At 35.1% G+C, this 13,496-nt stretch overlaps 1 non-coding gene across 1 annotated transcript; it reads right to left on the bottom strand.

The window, feature by feature from the left end:
- Window positions 1–2,265: 2,265 nt before the first annotated feature.
- LOC112517549 lies at window positions 2,266–2,372 on the bottom strand. Its single transcript, XR_003069732.1, has one exon. It is a non-coding gene; the product is annotated as a small nucleolar RNA R71 (small nucleolar RNA).
- Between the last annotated feature and the right edge of the window lie 11,124 nt (window positions 2,373–13,496).

The raw sequence follows: 13,496 nt of genomic DNA, 5'->3' as shown, positions 1-13,496 counted from the left end.
TTTACCATCAACCTTATCTTCATTTGACTTGTCGCCCGTAATCTGAGCCTCTTTCTCTTCTTTCCTCTCGCTCCTTCTTGCTTTGGGTTCGGGATCCGGAACCGTCCGGTTTCTCAAAGTAATGGCACTAACATTAGTTTTCAGGTTAATTTCAGTTTGGGACGGTAACTTACTGATAAGTATCAACTTTTTTGATGCTTTTACACATTTTCTTACTTTATTTATCCATTTTATTTTCCTAAAATTCCGCAAATTGAGTCTTTTTGTTTTATTTTTCTATCTTTTTTATATTGGAGCTAAATTGATGTGATAAACATGTTTACTTCTTGGATATGTGCTGATTTTTGGAAAAAGAGCCATGTTAATAGGTGTTTGGCTGAAGCATGTTACATCGTGTGCTGCAGGATGATTCGAGGGGTGTTTTTTAGAATAGTATGGAAGATCTTTTGATGTCCAATCCTCTTTTTTGGCAGCCCATCTTCTGTAGTTTTAAAGATCTTATGGTACAAATTTAAGATCTTCTATTTGACTAATTTTTGGGTAAACATTGCTTTACCCATTAGACAATGAAAAAGTTGGTTAAAAGCTTTATTTTTGGGTCTTTGTCCTCCCTTCTCCTACTATATAAAGGAAGGAGGCTTGACATTTTTGAAGCAAACAATTTAGTAAGAAACTTGAAGTAATTTTGTTAGTAACTTTGTATTTAAGTTGGAAGTTCTCTTGGGTATGAAAATAGTGTTTGGAAGTATTTTAACTTCTCTTTGCATTTAAGTCTCCTTTATAATTCCTCTTTACATTTATTTCCTCTATTATCTTTTCTTCTCTTGTGCTCTACTTATTATGATTTATTATTTATGTATTTAATATTATTATTTCAAGTATGGTAGCCTAAAAATATAGCTTGGGTGTTGGGTGATTTTAAGAGAAATACCGATTTCATTGTAGAAATATAAATAATAAATCTTTTCAACTACGTCATTCAAGTTGTTATTGCAAAAACACCATCCATGGACAAGTTGATCACTTGTTTAAAAGTGTTAAAGTGTGTTGGATTTAGAGATAAACCAACAAGCACACGTCAACTTGAATGATATGGAAGTAGGCTCGAGAGAGCTACTTAGAATCGAGGAGACTCGTTTTCACTCCATTTAGAATAGTTTGAGCCAATGTCGAGACTCCAGACTTGCATAGAGATATGAAGGTTTAATCTATGACTGTGTGCCATTCTAAATCTTGAGAGAGTACCCTAAAGAAGCTATTAGTTGTAAAGATAAGTTATTTATAAAGCATGCTATAAAACCATGATGTAGCATGCTGTCTACTTAAAAATCGGTTTAATATCTTAACAAATCCCTACACCCTAAGCTCTCTTTTATTACTTGTTCATAACAGTAGTGTCAAACCAACTCACCACAAATATTTCTCCGAACTCACCATCTGAAATCATATCTTTATTTAGAATATTAAAACGAACTTTTATTCCTTTTCCCCGTAGACGATATTCGGTATTTTTACCACTTTATTACTTATAAAAGACGATAGTGGATTGATAAGTATATACTTGCACTAGTCTCCATTTGCTAACAGTCCGAGAGATTTATTTTATATAATTTTCGTAACAAGTTTTTGCCGCCGCTGCAGGGGATTAGGCAAAAGTTTTTTTTTAGTAAATCTAAAGATTTGATTTTTCTACCATCTTGTCACTTGACTTTAGGTGTGGTGTATGCCAAGGCTACCACATGGGGAGATTTTTGAATTGAATCCGGATATTGAGAGAACTTTCAGACAAAGACGAAGAGTGCAAAGAGCATTATTATATACTCTAACCTCTTCCAATATGGCTGAAAATCCACTTCCACCACCTCCCCCACCACTGAATGACTGGCAAACTCAAAAGATGGATGAATTATGGAATATGCTATTGCTGTTTTTGATCAATTAAACTCAGAGATAATTAGACCATAAATGGAAGCTCTCCATTTTGAGTTAAAACCAGTGATGTTTAATATGTTGCAAACCAATGACCAGTTCAGTGATTTGCCATCTGAAGATCCACACTCACACTTAAAATCATTCATGGAAATAACTGACACTTTCCTTATCCCAGGAGTATCTAATGATGCTCTGAGACTCACATTGTTTCCTTTTTCTTTAAGGGATAGGGCAAAGTCTTGGTTCAATTCCTTACAACCAGGATCTGTGGATTCTTGGAATAGCATGGCAGAGTAGTTCTTAAAAAAATATTTTCCTCCCACTCGGAATGCTAAGTCCATAAACGAAATTTAGTTTTTTAAACAAATGGACGATGAGGCCGTTTCCGATGCTTGGGAAAGATACAAGGAGCTATTAAGAAAATGCCCCCACCATGGCATTTCATACTGTATACAGCTAAAGACGTTTTATAATGGGTTGAATCTCATTGCAACACAAATGCTCGATGCTACATTAGGAGGAGCTTTCACAGCTAGTACCAATAATGATGGATATAAAATCCTTGAAAAGATTTCTAATAATGGACATTGGGCTGATCCACGTGCACTAATACCACACAAAACAGCAGGAGTGCATGGCATAGATGATTGCAAAGATCAACTTGATTAAAAATTTAACAAATGGTCAAGCAACACAATCTATAGCCACCGCGCATGCTCCAACTGTTGAGTCGGTACAATGTGTGTATTGTGGTGGAGGACATCCCTTTGAACATTGTCAATCTAACTCCGAACAGTCAATTATATGGGGAATCAAAATAGATCAAAACCATTTTCTCAAACACACAATCCTGGGTGGAGACAACACCCAAATTTTTTATGGCACAATCCGACTTTAAACCCACCAATGAACAAACCGCAAGGGACTTCAAAATTTCAACCACATTAACCTCAACAGCATCATTAGGGTCAAGGTCCAAACCATCACCAATAATTTTTCATCAACAAGAAAATCAGTCATCTTTCCAAAACAAGTTTAACCAACAAGTCGAATCTTCTACTTCTTTGGAAGCAACTCTGAAAGGATTCATAAATCAAACCAACACAGCCATGAACCATCAAAACACTGCCATAAAATCTCTAGAAACACATATTAGTAAACTTGTACTTGAGGTAAGAAATAAACCGCCTGGTACCCTTCCTAGTGATATAGAGATTCCAAAGCCAATAATGAAAGAGCATGTGAAGGTAGTGACATTAAGGAGTGGAAAGAACCTCACAGAGAGTGAACATATAAAAAAATCTGTTGAACCCAAGGACCCAATTAAGATGGATGTCACAACATCTAGTTCAGATATTGTCACAACCACCTTGAAAGATAAGGGAAAATCAATAGAAATAGGACCACTTCCTAAGAAAGCAGACTTCCCCTTGTTATTTCCAAATGAAGGCAAAAAGAAGGTGTCATTTCAGAATGATATTGGAACATCTTCTTCTGAAAATAACGAGAATGTTGAGTCACCAGTCCCTCATAATGAACCTATCATCATCCAGGCACCTCCTAGTCAGTCCTCTAAGAAACTAGTCATAGCCCCTATTCCTCCTGATATACCTTTTCCACAAAGGTTGAGAAATCAGAAAGAGGAGTTGCAATTCAAAAAGTTCTTTGACCTTTACAAACAACTACATATCAACATCTCGTTGGTTGAAGCTATTGAACAAATGCCAACTTATACAAAATTCCTCGAGGACATTTTGAGCAAGAAGAAGAAACTGAACGAATTTAAGTCTGTGGCCCTAACAGAAGGTTGTAGCGCCCTCCTTTCAAATAAAACTCCCCCTAAACTCAAAGATCCCGAGTGTTTCACAATTCCTTGTTCAATAGATGGAAAAGAAATTGGAAAGGCTTTGTGTGAAGTGCTAGCATTAACCTCACGCCCTTGTCAGTATTCAATACCTTAGGCATAGGTGAGGCTAGACCAACCACAGTTTCCCTTCAGTTAGCAGACAAATCCATAGCTTACCCAAAAGGAAAAAAACTGAGGATGAATTACTCCAAGTGGATAAATTCATTTTTCCTGCTGACTTCATCATTCTTGATTTTGAGGCTGATAAAGAGATTCCAATCATCCTAGGAAGACCATTCTTAGCAACTGGTAGGACTTTGATTGATGTTCAGAAAGGAGAATTAACTATGAGAGTGAATGATCAGGATGTCACTTTTAATGTTTTCAAATCCATGAAATACCCTGACGAAAAAGATGAGTGTTCTAACTTGAGTGTCATTGAGTCCTTGTGCCACAAAGGAGTTAAATCTATGTTAGACTTAAGCAAGACTGAAGTTGTTGAGGAGATAAAACATGGAGAGGAAAGTGAGATTACCCTATACAAGATACCTTTGCTTTTGAGCTATTGGAAAGTGAGAGTGGAAAGACCCATGCCACATCTATTGAGTCACCACCAGACTTAGAGTTGAAATTACTTCCCTCATACCTGAAGTATGCATTTCTAGGAAAGGAAGGGAGATTACCTGTCATTATCTCATCCACCCTAGAAACATATTAGGAAGAGTAGTTGGTTGACTTGTTGAAACTACACACTAAGGCTATTGGATGGACCATCTCTAACCTAAAGGGTATTAGTCCTTCAATTTGTCAACACAAAATCATCTTAGAAGGCAAGAGTTTCACTTCCATTGAACCCCAAAGAAGATTTAACCCAATCATGAAAGAGGTATGAAGAAAGAAATTTTAAAATGGTTGGATGCTGGCATAATCTATCCAATTGCAAGCAGCTCATGGGTAAGCCCCGTACAATGTGTCCCTAAAAAGGGAAGTGTCACTATGATCTCAAATGAGAAAGATGAGCTCATTCCTACAAGAGTCCTATCTGGTTGGAGAATTTTTATGGACTACCGTAGACTGAATAAGGCTACCCAAAAGGGCCATTTTTCTTTGCCTTTCATAGATCATATGTCCCTAAATAGGGTACCTTTGCTTTTAGACGAATGCCAATTTGGTCTGTGTAATGCTCCTGCCACTTTCCAAAGATGTATGATGTCCATATTCTCGGACATGCTTGAAACTTCCATGGAGATTTTTATGAATGACTTTTCTGTATATGGTACATCATATGATCAATGTTTGAAAAATCTTGAAAAAAGTCTTGAAAGGTGTGAAGCAACTGATTTGGTTTTAAATTAGGAAAAATGTCATTTTATGGTCACTGAAGGTATTGTTCTTGGTCATTTGATTTCAAAAAAGGGAGTTAAGGTTGGTAAGGCAAAACTTGAAGTAATTGAAAATTTGTCTGAACCAACCACTATCAAGGGTATACGAAGTTTTCTTGGACACGTTAATTTTTACAGAAGATTTATCAAAGATTTTTCAAAAAATTCAAAACCTTTGTGTTCATTACTTCAACATGACCAAAAGTTTGATTTTAGTGAGGAATGTAGAAATGCATTTCACACTTATAAAAGGCTCTGGTTACTGCACCCGTGATTGCTACTCCAGATTGGACTAGACCCTTTGAGATTATGTATGAAGCAAGTGATTGGGTTGCGGGAGCCGTATCTATTATGCAAGTAAAACATTGAACGAAGCACAAGTGAACTACACAACAACAGAAAAAGAATTATTTGTTGTGGTTTTTGCCTTTGAAAGATTTAGGTCATATCTGATGGGAACAAAAATCATTGTGCATATTGATCATGCTGCCATCAAATATTTGATCTCGAAAAAAGATGCAAAACCCAGACTGATAAGATGGATTTTGTTGTTGCAATAGTTTGATCTTGAAATAAAAGATAGAAAGGGAGTGGGAAATCAAGTAGTAGATCACTTGTCTAGATTAGAGAAACATGCTACTATTTGAAAGACATCATAGAGACTTTCCCTGATGAAAGAATCTTGATGCTAAAGCAATTGGAATCACCATGGTTTGCGGATATAGCCAATTATTTGGCTTGTGGCATTAAACCTTCTGAGTACACTTGGCCTAAGCTCCAGAAGTTTTTGCATGATGTAAAGTTTTACCTGTGGGATGATCCTTTTTTATTTAAAATTGGTGCAGATCAAGTTTTAAGAAGATGCATTCCGGAAACATAAGTAACAAAAATTCTGGAAGATTGTCACAAAGCACCATATGATGACCATTTTGGAGGACAAAAGACAACAACTAAGGTATTACAATCGGGCTTCTTTTGGCCAACACTTTTTCAGGATGCTCATAATTTTTCCAAAAGATGTGATGAATGCCAAAGAAGTGGCTCAATTTCCCAAAGGAATGAAATGCCTTTGAATGGAATTTTGGAGGTTGAATTATTTGATGTTTGAGGAATTGATTTCATGGGACCATTTCCTTTCTCTAATAAATGCCAATACATTTTAGTCGTCGTTGACTATGTGTCAAAATGGGTGGAAGCAATGGCATGTGTTTCAAATGATGCAAAAATCATGGTTAAGTTCCTCCACGAACAAATATTCTCAAGGTTTGGTACCCCAAGAGCACTGATCAGTGACGATGGTACTCATTTTGTGAATCATTTGTTACACGGAGTTCTTGAAAAATACAACATTAACCACAAAATTGCCACCGCATATTACCCACAGACTAATGGATTGACAAAACTTCAAACCGTGAAATAAATGAAATTAAACCAAACAGAAAAGACTGGGCTTTTAAATTGGATGATGCTTTATGGGCATATAGAACTGCATTTAAAACTCCAATTGGTATGTTTCCATACAAGCTCGTTTTTGGAAAAAACATGTCATTTTCCGGTAGAACTCGAACATAAGGCCTATTGGGCAATTAAGGAATTAAATATGTGCCTAGATGATGCAGGAAATAAAAGAAAGTCGCAGTTATGTGAAATGGAAGAGCATATGGACATGTCCTATGAAAATGTCAAGCTTTACAAAGAAAAGACTAAGCAGTGGCATGACAAAAGAATTCAACATCGAGAATTAAAAACAGGACAACAAGCTCTATTGTTCAATTTTATATTGAAACTGTTTCCAGGTAAGTTGAAAACTAGGTGGTCAGTACCGTTTCTACTCTACAAAGTTTACCCATACAGAGTAGTTGATTTAGTAAACCCTGATGATAACAGTCTGTTTAAAGTAAATGGTTAGAGAATAAAAATTTATTTGGATGAGCCCAAAAACCAATATTACCCCTCATAAGCTTTTCTAATAATATAAGGTGTAAATAAATTACGTAACAATATTTTATATTTCAATTAATTATGTATGTATGTATATATATATATATATATATATTTATGTATTGCATTTCAGATTATATTCCTGTATATATATATATATATATATATATATATATATATACTAGTTGTGTATCCGTGCAATGCAACGGGATGTAAATTGAAGAGGAAAATTTACAACATGGTAGCTTATCAAATATAACGGAGTAAGATGGTGAAAGCAATAACTTCATAGGAGTCCATCAAAAAATATTCCAATAGGCCCATATAATCGGTCCAACATCATCAATCCAAGTCCATACCATATTAGAGAAGCCCAAACACAGATTTTGGATTAAACCCATGGTCGAACCAAATCAAAATCAACGGCAACATGATGCGAAGCAAACAGCAGGAACGATCGGCCATACATTAAGAGTCGATTCATCAAGACAACTTTCAAAATCAAGAAACCAATTCATCCATCGTGATTGAAGATGATGTCAGTCGATATTGCAAGTCCAAAATCCCCAAATCAAACGAATCAAGAAATCGTTCATTTATCAATTGAAATTAGGGTACCAAATCTTCATCAACAAACGCAAGATCGATCCAAGATATCAAAAGTCAATTCAAAATTTGTACTTGAATTGCAAAACCAATCCACCACCATCACGATTGGGATTAGGGCACGAATTTGTCCAAACCAGTTCCTACAGACGAATCAAAAGAATTCATGTTTGAAAAGAACAACCTTTTGTGTTTCTTATACTCCCAATTGCTTTTCAAAAACAAATAAAGGTCCATTTGTAGCAGCATAGGGTAGATGGTGGCTGCACAAATGTTTGTAGGACCATTTTCTATTTTTGTCTAAAATTTTTGAATGTCTTMATCCATAAAGCACTCCATCACAATGATCAGGGCAGAAAACAAAGTCAGTTCCCTCCATATCTGACAGCCCAAAGCCATTCCCGAATGGACATGATCATTTGCACATAAGGCATTGGTAATACATATTTTTGTACAATGCCAACCAACGCACAACATATTAACAATTGGGCCAATATTTTTGTGCACTTTGAACCAACAATCAAGGAAGAAGCTTTCAATTATCACATTGAAAACACTTTGAATTGCACCATCCACAGAAACCAGTGTACATCTACCACATTTGTAGAACAAGGCATTCCTTAGAAACCAAAATGTGTAGAATATGTGTAAACCATAAGAGTAAAAGCCAGAACTGCTAAAGCATATTACAATCAGCCCCATATTCCATCCACAATCCCAAACACTATAAATCATTCCCAAGACACCTCCTTTTATAAGTTACAAACCTAAAACCACCAAAGACTGAATATGTGTTATAATGAACAGCTAATACGACCTTATACCACCAAATCTAAAATGGTCAATGATAGATGCATAGAGCACATAAGTCAATCCACCAAAAGCAAAGCAAGAATATAAAGAGGAGAAACCAGAAAAGAGAAGAGAAGATCTCATTATGATACCAGTTAGGCCAGATCAAATATGAACAGCCCAGGTACCACAAATGATGCTCAAAGAATACATCCAGATAATCCAATTTCATTTAAGGAGAAAGAAAGCCTAGGGGCCGTTTACTAAATACTTACCCGATATGCGCTACCTAGATAAATATTATAACCAAAAAATTTACCAAATAAGTGCAATCATAAGGATGGAATCTACCCAGGTAAATATTATAAGGGCCAAAAATCTTACCCAATAAGTGCAATCAAGACAATAACCAACCTATGGAACAAAACCAGAAAAACATAAGTATGTGATGCCAAATCAAATGGAATCATAGAGACATCAGATACAATAGTATGATCATAATGAGAATCCCCAAAATAGCTTTAGACTTAAAATTCCTTAGCCAACAAAAAACAGCATGGCGACAATAAATCAACTCAAAAAAACATCAAAATCAATCGTTCTTTTTTTTTTAGTCAAGTCCATGCTAACTCAACATGACAACATCTATATCAATCAAAGAATGTAACAATAAAACAACATGGGTGATTCTTATGATGTGCGGGAATCAACATGGTATCGGTCTTATGATTTGTATTGCATGGCGAACATATGGAAAAACAACCACAACACAACACTAATTACAGGGAAAATTCTTCACAAGATTTTGTATGATGGGTCTAAAAAAGGACCAATCTGTATGATATTGACAAATGAAAACCTTACCTGTAGTGGAATCATGCAGCCAAATTTAAGAAAAAGCCAACCTCTTTAGTGGAATCATGATGCCTCCAATTTATGCATTAGTTTCTAGAATCATGATGCCTCCAATTTGTGTTCTTATTTTCTTTAACATTATATCATCAAAAGAATGGAGGTTTATGCAAGATAAACTAAAATTTTGGTATCAATTAGATAATGAAAATATGATAAGCATGACTTGCTAAGAAGTTTATGCAATTAAGGGTTGAACTGGCCAAATTTACAACCACTTGAAAATGAGTTTTTGAAAAAGAGTTTTTCAAAATATAAACATTCAGTTAATAGAATTTTTGAAACTTAAGACCACTTGAAGAGGGGGATGGGTTCAAATGAAAACACGAGAAAGATTATTAAGAAAAAGTAACATTAACATATCAAACTGTGATATATAACAAACTTTATTGAGGTTAGAGAAAGTGAAACCTCAATGCAGAAGAACTTTAATACCAACTACAAACCAATCCACATCATGATCAGCATAAAGATTGTGGACAACAATCAAAGATACTGTTGAATTGTTTTTAGACAGAAGATACAGGATTGACAAGTCGACCAAAAGTTATCATTCCCACATGCAGTAATAGATAAAAGCTTATGTTCAAAAATCCTTAACAGAATATGCAGCAAGTTAGCACGAATTGCAAGTTATGTTACCTTTAGTTTCAATCAATCTCGATCTTTTTCATCAATCAGAATGCATTGCCTGTGTAGTTGTGTTTCCATGGTGGACATGAAACCTTTTGTGTTCATTACCATTAGATGTCATTGCCCTCTAAATCCCCTTTCTTTTTCCATGTGTTGTGTACACACACAGAGCCACATATATATACATTTTTTTTGAGAAAATAATGTAATAACCTATAGGGCTATACCACTTACTTTAAAAAGAAGATATATGTTATATTATAATATAAACTCATTCACATTTTTTTCGCAGAAGAGCTGGCCACAACAAGTATCCATTACGTTATCATTTATGAACTTTTCTTGTAGATCGTGATTCATATGAATAAACCATTAATCCATAACCAACAAACTATGCTAAAAAGAACAATGATAACAAAATGTGCCAAGTATTAAAAAATATGGTTCATTAGTACCAGGCAAAGGGCACATTCTATGATTCTATTCATCTAATATGAAGAGTGGATAAAGAAAACAAAAACTGGAACTGAACATACAGAATATGGCATTTGATGCAACACACAGACACAAACAGAAAGAGACAGAGAAAACCATATGCCAAAAACAATGTAGAAAGCAGAAAAGGGAGGAAAAAACTAACCAGCACTGCAAGATGCAGGAGGGTCCTTTTGCAAGTCCTTCAGCTCCCTCTGAATCCTCTTTAATGCCATCACAAGAAACTGAGATATGCCTGCAAAAACTCATGCTATAATTTACAAGTACTGTAGAAATATCGTATAAACAATCATCTTGTAATGATAACCCATCACTCGAAATTAAAAAGATAACGAAAGTAATTGCAGATCACTATTCATGTTTAAGTATTATAGATGGTGCAAAAATAAGAAGCTAAATTGCTTTGTCAAATGCTGCTCATGGAACTCTTTTAATCAAACACATAACCATCTCTTGCTTATCCTTTTTTATAATTAGCTCAGCTGTCTTTTATTACAAACTAAGTAAACGCTTCAAAGAGTCCCAAAACAAGCTTTGGATACTAAAGAAGATTCAAACGTCCAACTCCCAACTCAAATAAAACATATTTGATTTTCATCAACCCTGCGTAATTTTGATGTCTAGCTCCTTTGCAGACTAATAACTTGCGATTTACATTCACTTTATACGAAAAAAAAAGTAAATGTCCAGTTAAAGGAAGTATCAAAACCATCCACCTGGGAAGGTCACAAAAGCAAAAATAATATGAAATAGACCAAAAAAAACCTTACTTCTTGTAAGGGGAATGAATCTTCTCATTCATCAAATCCATGAATAGGAATAGAACAAGGAACATAAAAGTGGCCATTTCAAATCTATATAAAGTGAAACTAATAAACGATAACATTCATATTTTTGAAACTAACAGTCATTTGTGATTGTTTCAGATTTTGCCTTTGTATCCCCCTTCATAAGTTCTTCTACATATCTCCTATTTGATGAGTGTTTCAGATTTTGTTTGTATCCCCCTGTTGTGTTATCCATATAGTATGAAACCGGCTTTTAGTTCATAAATTAATGAACCAAAAACAACAACAACAGTATGTAACAATTCTTGCCTCTCAAATTTCCTTTTCAAATCAAACTTAACAAAACATGAGTCAGATTTTGCTTTTTTTTAACATATCTTTTTACACTAAAATAGAGGACCATACCTTATATGATATTTGAACAACAGTACCAGCTCAAATTGAAAACTCAAAAACACAATTCAACATATTGGTTGTTTAATTAATATCTTTTTCGTCTTCATTCATTCAATGAACCAAAATAGGAGTACTTTTAGGATGAAACTAAAAGTTGGAAACAAACCTATAAAGTGAGCACAAAACAACCACCGTGTTCATCGATCGTCTTCTAACCAGTCCTGAAAATGGATAATCTGAATGAACAAAGGAATGCAAAATTTACTGATTTATGCCACAAATAGTTTGAGAGATGAGAGATAGAGATGAAGCGTAAACCAAAACACATGAACATGTAATGATATTTAGCTACAAAAACGAAATGAAGAACCTGAGTTTTGAACAACATGTAATCCAAATGAATACCTCAGGGAAATCGCTAAGGTTTTGAAGAACCTGTGGAGAAATCAAAACTTCATATTTATGGTTATATGCACTGATGAGGTCGTCTTGGGAGCCACGAATTTGATACATCAAATCGCCCATTTGTGCAAAGGTAGCAGGAATGGAAGAAAGCAAGGCCTGAACTTACCAAATGGGTGTTCTTGCACAGGGGAAAGCTGGAAAAGGAAGAAGAAGAGTAAGAAAGCCTTGTCTGACCTCACCCAAATATGTTTTGGCGGAAGGGGAGAGCTAGAAAAGGAAGAAGAAAGTCTGAAAATGCTAGAGAAGAAGACATAACATCGATTTAACCATTGGAGTTAAAAGTTAATGCATCAACAAGTTGTACATTGTGCTTTATAACTTGTTATTAAGAGTTTTTTGAATTTGTTGCATAAAACCATTGTAACTTATGCTTTAGGAGTTGTAATTAAGATATTGACCTAAATGGTTATATATGTAGTATAGATAATACATATAAAAAGAAAAAAAGGAGTAAGTTAATAATTTTTTTTCTTTTTCTCTTTTTCTTTCATATTTGTCTTTTCATTTTCCCCTTTATCGTACACTGCCTCCTTCTCTATCAACTGACTTTATACGAGAAGGAGAGACCAACACCGTCACTACCATAACCGCACATCACTGCCATTGTTCCTTGTCCATCTCTTTCACTCACCATCATCATCGGTTCCCGATTCTCAAACCCATTTCTCTCTTTTTAACCTAATCGGACCAAGGTAAAAGATGCAGTAGGCAATGTTGTTTGATTCGAACATCAATAGGAAGAAGGGAGAGCTAATCAGGTCGATTTTGGTTAAACAAACACAACGTATGTTGTTCTTTACCATATTTGTGCTTATTCAAACAAAATTGTAGATTTTTTTGTCCCTATATGTTTGGTCGAATGGTAATAAGCACCAAATTGGATTCTGGTGCGATTTTAGCTTGGGAAACCTAAACCCTAGATGAACCAGGAACATTGAACCAATGTGGGTTTTGGTGCGATTTTGGAGTCTAAATGCTCTATAGTACAAATTTCTTTTGAACCCTGGATGAACCTGGTATATTGAAGAACCGATTTCGATCTTTGTGATCGTATCCGAATGTTGATCCCTGTGATTTCTGTGTTTTTTCTAATCATTCATGTAAGAGTCTTTAGTATTAAGGGTGCGTTTGGTGCGCAGACGGGACAGGACGGGACAGCTGTTCAGCGTTTGGTAAGACAGGACATGACCGGTTAAAATGACCGATTTACCCCTAACGTTATTTTGCTTCTATATTAAGTTAAAATACAGGCAAATAACAAACATTCTATATGCTAATGATCAAGAGATGCGAATCGGATGCAAGACA

The sequence above is a fragment of the Cynara cardunculus genome, assembly GCF_001531365.2.
Source record: "Cynara cardunculus var. scolymus isolate 2C chromosome LG 8, CcrdV1, whole genome shotgun sequence".
Classification (NCBI taxonomy): domain Eukaryota; kingdom Viridiplantae; phylum Streptophyta; class Magnoliopsida; order Asterales; family Asteraceae; genus Cynara; species Cynara cardunculus.
The sequence above is the reverse complement of the archived record's forward strand: the minus strand, read 5'-3'. Positions and strand labels throughout refer to the sequence as shown.